Below are 9,374 nucleotides of genomic sequence, written 5' to 3' on the forward strand. Positions count from 1 at the left end.
TATAGAATCGAGACAAATTAGAAACAAAAATGTGTCTATCAAAACCCATAAGTAAGTTTTTCACACATAAAATAGTCTTCTATATTTTCAAAAATAAGAATTTCAACAATAAGCCAACTAAGAGGTTTATGATCCTATTTTATCATAAACACAAGTAAGTTTTTAAAATGTCATTTTTTTAAAAGTAAAATAGCCAACTAAGAGGTTTACGTTACCATTTTATCTCCCGCATAAATTATCTAGATCCGACATTATGAACCTAGCATGTTCACACAAAAATGCCTACGAAAACGACAAAAAATTATAGAAGAGTTATATTCACTTTTTTCTTGGTTATCATGTCAGCATGTTTAGCTTGAAAATTTTCTTTTCACCTTTTTTGTGCGAAAAATAATCATTATTTATTTTCCTTTTATTTGACATTTTTGTATTTATTTATGGTTCTTCATATCTCCAAATTAGGTAAATCTCTAAAGCTTTTCAATCTCTATTCTTGCAAATAGTTCCGCAAATCATCAATATAATCACAACCCGTTGTTTTTCCCTCGTCAAACTCTTTTAATGGGGACTAAATTTCGTACAACTGAACATTTCCCCGCTAAAAAGGATTTCTCTGCATCGATTGATCCCGTAACTATGAGAAGCATAGTATTAGAGTTACGTTTATAGTTTTTACGATTTTTGAGAGAAAGATAAAATGAGAATATGTGGAAGTGTGAGCTGGCCTAGGAGTGTGAATATGAGATCACGTGAATATTTAGTCCATGCACGTGACATTGATTATACTGTCACCGTTTGTAAGACATTGAATATGATTAAATTTCGTAGTTAAACAACCAATTAATCAAAAACATCTGTGATGACAATGAAACTTAACATATTTTCACGAGATAAAGCAAGATCTTAATCTCAAAGATTTCCTAAATAGCGCTTTCTCTTTGGTTACTACTTATTACCAACATAGAGTTTTTTTTAACTCATGTTGCATTGACCTAGTGTTCTGTTATTTCCCCCTAAAATCTGAACAGATTCACGTTGTTGTTGTTTTTGTTTATATTACAATATTTAATCATTTTCCATTTCATCTGGTTGGTCGAATTATAACGTCTTAAGGAAATATGATTGATGATAAAGTATATATGGGTGCAGTTGTTATACACGTAATTATGGAAGTTTCTATTCAGCTCATGAAATCATTCTAAAATGTTATGTTCAACTATTTGAATCCAACGGGGTAATATTTAGGAGACCGGTTGTTATGGATGAAGCCTAGCTTATATTAGTACAATACTCTGTTTCACCTTTTAATCGTCATAGAGCATTATTTCTTCCCAATACCTTATATGATAGATGAATATGAAGAGTTTCTCTTCCAACATTTTTTTATTGGGATGTCCATTTTAGTTCGACGGATTAATCCCATTTGTATTTCTCAATGGTCGGGAGATGCCGAGATGACAATAGGTGTTACAAATGTGGGCTAACGTATCGCAATATTTTATTGTTGCACTTACAAGTTGGTGAACACATATATAATAAATAAAATGGATTCTATTTGGATTTATAAAGTTATTAATATTTTTAATGGCTCGTATCATGTAGATATGACAGTCCAAGTTTGAAATAAATACATCTGAAGGATGGTTATTAAAAATGTGTTTGGAGTGTCGAAAAGAAGATTGTATTATGCTAGAAAAAAAGAACCACCTACCAGCATCACCTATGATGCAAGTATGGTAATTATGTTTCGTTAACTTTAACATAAAAATGAAAAAGGAGATGAAGAATTCTCAAAAGGTGTATTGTGTTAAACATCAACAATATTATATCATAACAGTAGAGCATAAATTTCAATTTACATTCGTAATATGGGAGAAAAACTTTTAAATTATGATCGTTGATCCCAAATTGAGGATCCCAATATGAGCAATACTTTCAAGTTACCTTAAACCCTCGAGTAAATGCTTCCACCGCCGGTTGACCAAAATGAGGATCCCAAATTACATGCACAATTGGTCTTACATGTAAAGGGTCTTTTACCTAGGAATCAAGATTTCCTTGCCAAGCTACATGAAATAGATTTCCAGAAGTCCAAAGAAAATTATTGCTAACTTCCCGAAGTGAGAAGCAAAAATATTCTGATAAAGACGTTCCTCAGTAATATCATCATGACTCAAAGTCATGTGCGGTAGCAATATCAAACCAAGTACGACGAGTAGTGGTATGATAGTTGTAGTCATAAGTCGGGGTTTGTCTGAATTACTAATAATAGACATGAAAATAAATACTGATATTATTATAGAACAGTAAATCGACCCTAAATTCTAGTAGTATAACAGCTAGAAAATTACAATTGTCACACACAGCTATATAATAGTACTAATTCCAATGGGATTTTGTACATATTCTAGATTATATTTATGAATTTCAATATGTTTGTCTTAGTTATAGATAAGTTATTGGTTTAGTATCATAAAAGAATATCAAGATAGAGCTAATTTTGGAAATGAGCATTAATGTGCATAATTCGATTTCAAAAATCATCTTGTTTCCATAATAAGCCTTGATATAAACACTATAAATAGTGGAGTTATGTTTTCTTACAAACTCCTCCAAGAACATACCAAATTGTGTGTAAGTTATCGAAGAACGAAACAATCATCGTCGCAAACAGTTATTGAAGAAGAACAAACTCTTAGCACAACACAAGCAGAAATGGCTCTGATTAGGTACTTTCATATCAACTCGATACTCAAAATTAGGTTTTAACAACAAGCATTCACTTAAAAATTGTTTTTTATTAAATCAAAGTTTTCTGGGTTTACCAGAAGCGGTCTACGTTAATGCAGTTATATACCGATTGCTTTCAGGAAACGGTTATTGTTCATGCCAACAACCGCTTGTTTTGGATGTGGTTGATGTGTCATATGTAGAGAAATAACCATGTTTCTGTTGGCTATTTTGGATAGAATCGGATTATTACTATGTTCACATAAACCAATTATATATCTTGTGAATTCTAGATTGCTTGTCCCATAATTGGTTTATGTAAATGTCCATATAAACCGATTCTTAGTGGAGAAAATTCCCAATTTTTTTGTATAATTTCTTTACCTATAATCGGTTTTTATAAGCAGTTAGATAGACCGATTCTTTTGTTGAATAGTTACGAACCGGTCTTTGTGGAGGTATCGTGCTAACCAATTTTGTACTTGGATTTTGTAAATATACTTGAATTTGATTTTTGTTTATCTTGTATCCCCATAATCTCTAGGGACAACAAGGAAAAGTAAAATCAAGCCGAAAAGATAGAAAAGAAGAAACATGATCTTTGTTCTTCTAAGAGTTTGGAACCTCATCAAAAAGATGAAATTTATTTGGCTGCTTCCCATGTAGGGACTCGGTAAAACTAAAGGGATCCAAATCAATGAAGTAAATCCAGTGATCATGCCAACACACGAACAATCTGAATCTCGTATAACAAGTGAAGAAGAATTTGGTGAAGAACAAATTGGTAATGAAAAAATTGTTGAAAGACAAAAGTGGCGACGAAGAATTTGATGAAGAATGAGGAAAAGAAGATCAATAACAACAAGGAGAAGGCTCCAAATCGACCACCAAAGGTAAAGAAAAATCTCCAAATGGACCACCAAAAAAGAAAGGGAACCACATGCCTGAGTCAGAGAAGATGTTCCCTCATAGCCCTAATGATCATGTTTATGGGTTACCCGATGAAAAAAGAGAGTTGTTTTGGAGGCACAAACAGAGTTGGGTTGTTGTCGTCTGCCATACCATAGTAACTATCTCAACCTTATTCTATGTTTCAAACTTGTATTAAGATAAGAATTTATTTTCCCTTTAGTTTTTTGATTATTGTATATCAGTATGTGTCGAGTTGTGCGTCCTCTTAAGCCGGGACGTCAATAAGTATGATGGCCTTATGGATACCAAAAGAAGACGCAAAGAAAGTATTTGATCTAGTTGACGTTACATGGTTGTTGGTTGCAGGCGAGAATTCAATGTTTGGATATGAAAAACCTCTTATTTCTGCCTTCACCAAGATATTTTATGGGAAAACGTATACTTTCCATCTTTCGGTTGGCGAAATGACAATAACTCCAAATCATGTGCAGTTGGTTACTAATCCAAGCATAACCGGTAAAGCCGTGAGAAGGGGCGACTACGTGAATGAGCTTGAATGGAAGAAGACTTACGAGTTCACCAAGAGGATATTCGGGAGTCTGTAAAATTCTTGAACATTTGAAGAACACCTCGAACTGAATTTCCTGGTAGAATACACCGGGTAAGTACTAAATCCAATTGGTTTAGACATACGAATCTCAATTACATCTTTGAGAATCAAATCTAAGGTGTGTTGAAGATGACTGAAAGAATTGGCATTCAACCTGGATTTTTTCTTTTGTTCACCATAACCTTTTGGATCACAAAATAGATATACTTTGTGATCTCTTGAGTGATTATAAGGAACATATTCAACACTATTGTTGGGAGAATTATTCCTTGATTAGAGGAAGATACGACCACATTATTTCCAACTGGAAGGGTTTTTGTTTTTGCTTATGGAACTGATTCCTTGTTGTGTACTTTCAACAAATTAACAACAAAAATGGAAGAATTGGTAGATAAATCGAAATTAGTAGCTCCCAAATCAAAGATTTGGACCAAATATGGTTGTAAACAGCGCATCCAATAAGTTCATTTATTTCACATCATAAACAGATAAGAGTTTCTCTTACAATATTTAACCAATCGATAAACCTAGAGAGGCGCAATGGATGGACAACAAGTGATGGGAATCAAATGGACAGGACTGATTGTATTAAGGCACTCGACAGATAGATAAGGACATCCTAAATCTAGCCGTTACAGCTTAAGTATGCAACATTGCCTCCCCATAAGCAGCATCCTTGTCCTCAAGGATGAATTTGGGATAGTGTGTTCTGATATTTGTGATGGCTTCCCAAGTAGCATTCTCTGGTGATGAGTTGGTTCACTGGATTAGGACCTGGCGTATCAATTTGCTGCCAATCAGCACAGTCCTCTGCTGCAACACTCTTTCAGGAACCATAATGATATCACCATGAAGATCTACCACTGGCAGAGTAGGAGAATAAATGAGCTGGGTACCAATGTGTTTCCTCAGTTGAGATACATGGAATACTGGGTGTATGCGTAAATGATAAGGTAACTCCATCTGGTAAGCTACTGGGCCAATTTTCTGCAGTATAGGAAATGGTCCTTAGTATTTTGCGGAAAGCTTAAAATTTCTTCTAACTGCAACAAATGCCTGCCTGTAAGGTTGCAGTTTAAGGTACACCACATCACCCACATTGAAGGATCTTTCAACTCTAGTGGTGTCTGCATACAACTTCATCCTCTCTTGAGCTTTATGGAGTGACTTCTTAAGTAGGTACAACATGGCATCTCTTTCTTTAAGATAAGTTTCAACAGTTGCTACAGATGTGGTGGAAGAAGTAGGAAATTCCATATGAGGTGGTACATGGCTATAAAGAGCTTGAAAGGGGGACATTCTTAAGCCTCTATGGAAACTGGTATTATACCACTATTCAGCAAGAGCAAGCCATTGACTCCATTGACTAGGTTTATGACCAATATTGCATCTTAAATAGTTTTCCAAGCCTTTCAGTTTGGCCATCTGTTTGTGGGTGATAAGTTGTGCTTAAGTTCAAGCTAGTGCCTAGAGCCTTGAATAAGTCTTGCCAAAAATTGCTTGGAAACACCTTATCTCTGTCAGATACAATGTAAGATGGTAAGCCATGAAGTTTGAATACCTGATTGATATATGCCTTGGACACAGATGCAGCTGTATAAGGATGTTGTAGAGCAATGAAGTGTCCATACTTGGTGAGTCTATCCACAATGACCAAAATCACACTCTTCCTGTCACTGATATGTAGTCCTTCAATAAAATCCATAGTAATGTATTGCCAAGAGCGATCTGGAACAGGGAGAGGTTGGAGAAGACCAATATGAGTGGTGGTATCACTCTTATTTCTCTGACATATATCACAGTGAGACACAAAAAGTAGGATATCCTTCTTCATTCCTGGCCAATAGAAATGGTGTTTGACTTTCACATAAGTAGATTGGATGCCAGAATGGCCACCCACAGTGGAGGCATGTAAAGAATCCAATACCTTTGTTCTGGTATCATGACCAGAACCATGATAGATTCTGGTTTTATATCTCAAGATACCTTCAACAAGTGTAAAAGGAGGAGGGGATTTTGGCTGGAGCAGTAATTATGAAGTGAGTTGTTGAGCTTTAGAATCATTTTCATAGCTGAGTAACACCTCATGCATCCATGCTGGGGTAGAGAGTGACAGAGAATTTCATTGTGCATAAGGATATGGAATTATGGAGAGAGCATCAGCCACCACATTCTCAGAGCCCTTCTTGTACTGGATTTCATAATCAAAGCCAAATATTTTAATGAGCCATTTTTGTTGTTGAGTGGTGGTAATCTTCTGATTGAGGAAGTACTGAATGCTTTGATGATCAGTCTTGATGATAAATTTCTTATCCTGCAGATAATACTTCCATCTTTGCACTGCCATGACAATTTCTAAAAACTCCTTCTCATAGGTGGACAATGCCTGAGCTCTTGGGCCCAATGCTTTGCTATAATAAGCAATTGGTTTATTGTCTTGAAGTAGAACAGCTTCAATGCTAGCATCACTGGTATCACTCTCAACCAAAAATGGTTTAGTGAAATCTGGTAGAGCTAATATTGGGGTTTGAGTCATTGCTTCCTTGAGTGTATTGAATGCAGTAGTAGCTTCTTGACTCCATATGAATGAATTCTTCTTAAGTAAATCAGTTAATGGTTTACTAATGGAATCATATCCTCTTACAAACTTCCTATAATATCCAGTAAGACCAAGAAAACCTCTGAGTTCTTTAATAGTTGTAGGAATTGGCCATTGTTGCATACAAGAAATCTTGTTAGGATCTGCATACACTCCTTCAGATGTAATTATATGCCCCAAATATTCTAAAGAATGTTGACCAAAACAACATTTAGACTCCTTTGCAAATAGTTGGTGTTGTCTGAGGAGAGAAAAAAACAACCTGAGATGTTTCAAATGCTCAGACATACTTGAACTGTAAATGAGGATATCATCAAAGAACACCATTTTTTTTTTTGAGATATGGTTGAAAGATTTCATTCATGAGTGCTTGGAATGTGGAAGGGGCATTGGTAAGCCCAAAAGGCATGACTTTGAATTCATAATGACCTTGATGTGTCCTAAATGCAGTTTTGAAAATGTCCAAACCATGGACTCTGATTTGAAAATAGCCAGCTCTAAGATCAATCTTTGTGAAAATAACTGCACCTTGAGGCTCATCTAATAACTCATCAATAATGGGTATAGGAAATTTGTTTTTAATAGTAATGTTGTTGAGTTTCCTATAATCCACACAAAACCTCCAAGACCCATCTTTCTTTTTCACCAAAAGTATAGGGGAAGCAAATGGGTTGTGGCTGGGCTGAATAATACCAGAATTCAACATCTCCTGAACTAGTTGTTCTACTACTGATTTTTGGGTGTAGGGGCATCTGTAAGCCCTTTAGTTTACATGAGTGGCATTTGGATGTAATGGGATTGTGTGGTCTAGACTTCTTTTAGGAGGCACGGTGGTAGGTTCTTGAAAAATATTTGTGAATTCCTGTAGTAAGGGCATAAGAGGTTCAGGAGGGGAAGTGGGTGTTGCAGTGGCAGAAATAGAATATAAATGACCCACAACACCATGAGTAGTGTTGGCAAGGAACTTCTTAGCTTCTGAGCTACTCATCATGAGTAATTTTTTGTCTGGGGTAACTCCTTGTAGAGTAATCTTCTTATTGTGGTACTTAAAGGTAATGCTCAGTTTAGAGAATTTGAAAACCACATCACCTAACTTCCTCAACCAATCAGCTCCCAAGATAATATCACAACCCCCCAAAGGTAAAATTATCAGATCTTCTACAAATATGTTCCCTTGCATACTCCAGGGAAGCTGATAACAGATGTCAGTGCTACTTTTTTTATCCCCATTAGCAACAGTGACCAACATTGGAGAAGTAGGAGTAACAGTACAATGAAGTGTAGAAGCTAAACTACTATCAATGAAGCTAGTGGTACTCCCAGAGTCAATTAGAATTGATACCTTCTGCTTTTGAGGATACCAGGAATCCTTATGGTGTCCCTTATAACTGTGCCAGTTAGAGCATGAAGGGATATCTCAATATCAAGGTTGAGTGGAGACTCAACAACTTCCTCAAAAACTTCAGTGTCATGTGACCCAGAAATTTCCATTTGGAGCATGAATATTTTTTGTTTCCCCTTGCAAAAATGGCATGGCTTATAAACTGCATCGCAATTGTAGCACAACCCTTGATCTCTTCTCTTCTGCATTTCCTCTTGAGTTAGCCTCTCAATAATAGGACTTGCAGAATTGGATTTGGATTAAGTAGGAGAAAAATATTTTGGTGTCACTAGTGCAAATTTAGGTGAAGTAAGAATTGGCTTAGGAGGAAAATTGGGTGAGGAAAATGATTTGTTATGCTGAAAAGAAGTATTGAAAGATCTAGTGAATGGCTTAGTGGCAGTAGATGCAATATTAACTTTCTGCTCTTGCAATCTAGATAGGGAAAAAGCTTCAGATAAGGTAGAAGGGTGAAACATAGAAATAGATCTACCAAATCTTGGCGCGTTCAAACAAAAATTTTCTGTTTGTATGTTGAAACTTTGCTCTGACATGAACAAATGGATCAAGTAACGACAGTATAGTCGATGCACTTGCTAGGCACTTGAGAAATTTTGCCATTACTGGGCATTGAGTGTTGAAGCATTTGCAAGTATTTTTTGCTCCAATTTCTTAATTTGGCGCGTTCTACTTCTCCTCGTATTAAAAGTTAAGCAAACTGATACATTTTCTTATCACCTTTCTCTTTCGAAAACAGAAGAAACATTTATAGCGTGTTTGGATAACAGTTCAAAAATTACTTTTGATTTTTGGAAACAAAAAAATCAGAAGTTAATTTAGGCAACAACAAAATTAGTTTTTATGAAGTAGATTGTTTTTGTTTTTGCTAGTTCTTGTATCGGAACGAGCTATTAGAAAACAATGATTTTATGTGCATGTTTCATGAGAAACAACGAGTTTTCTCTTTTCAGATCTTTCTGGATGTAGGTTTCTCCACATAAACCGTCTTGAATACATCATCATTCGATGATGATTACAGTGGTCTGACTTCAAAATTTATCAACATCACATTTTTTTATCGAAATTAAAAAAGAAACAATTGGATCAAAGGACGGACGAAAAGAAATTCGAAATCATTCTCA

This window comes from Papaver somniferum, unplaced genomic scaffold (genome assembly GCF_003573695.1).
Source record: "Papaver somniferum cultivar HN1 unplaced genomic scaffold, ASM357369v1 unplaced-scaffold_177, whole genome shotgun sequence".
NCBI classification, from domain to species: Eukaryota; Viridiplantae; Streptophyta; class Magnoliopsida; order Ranunculales; family Papaveraceae; genus Papaver; species Papaver somniferum.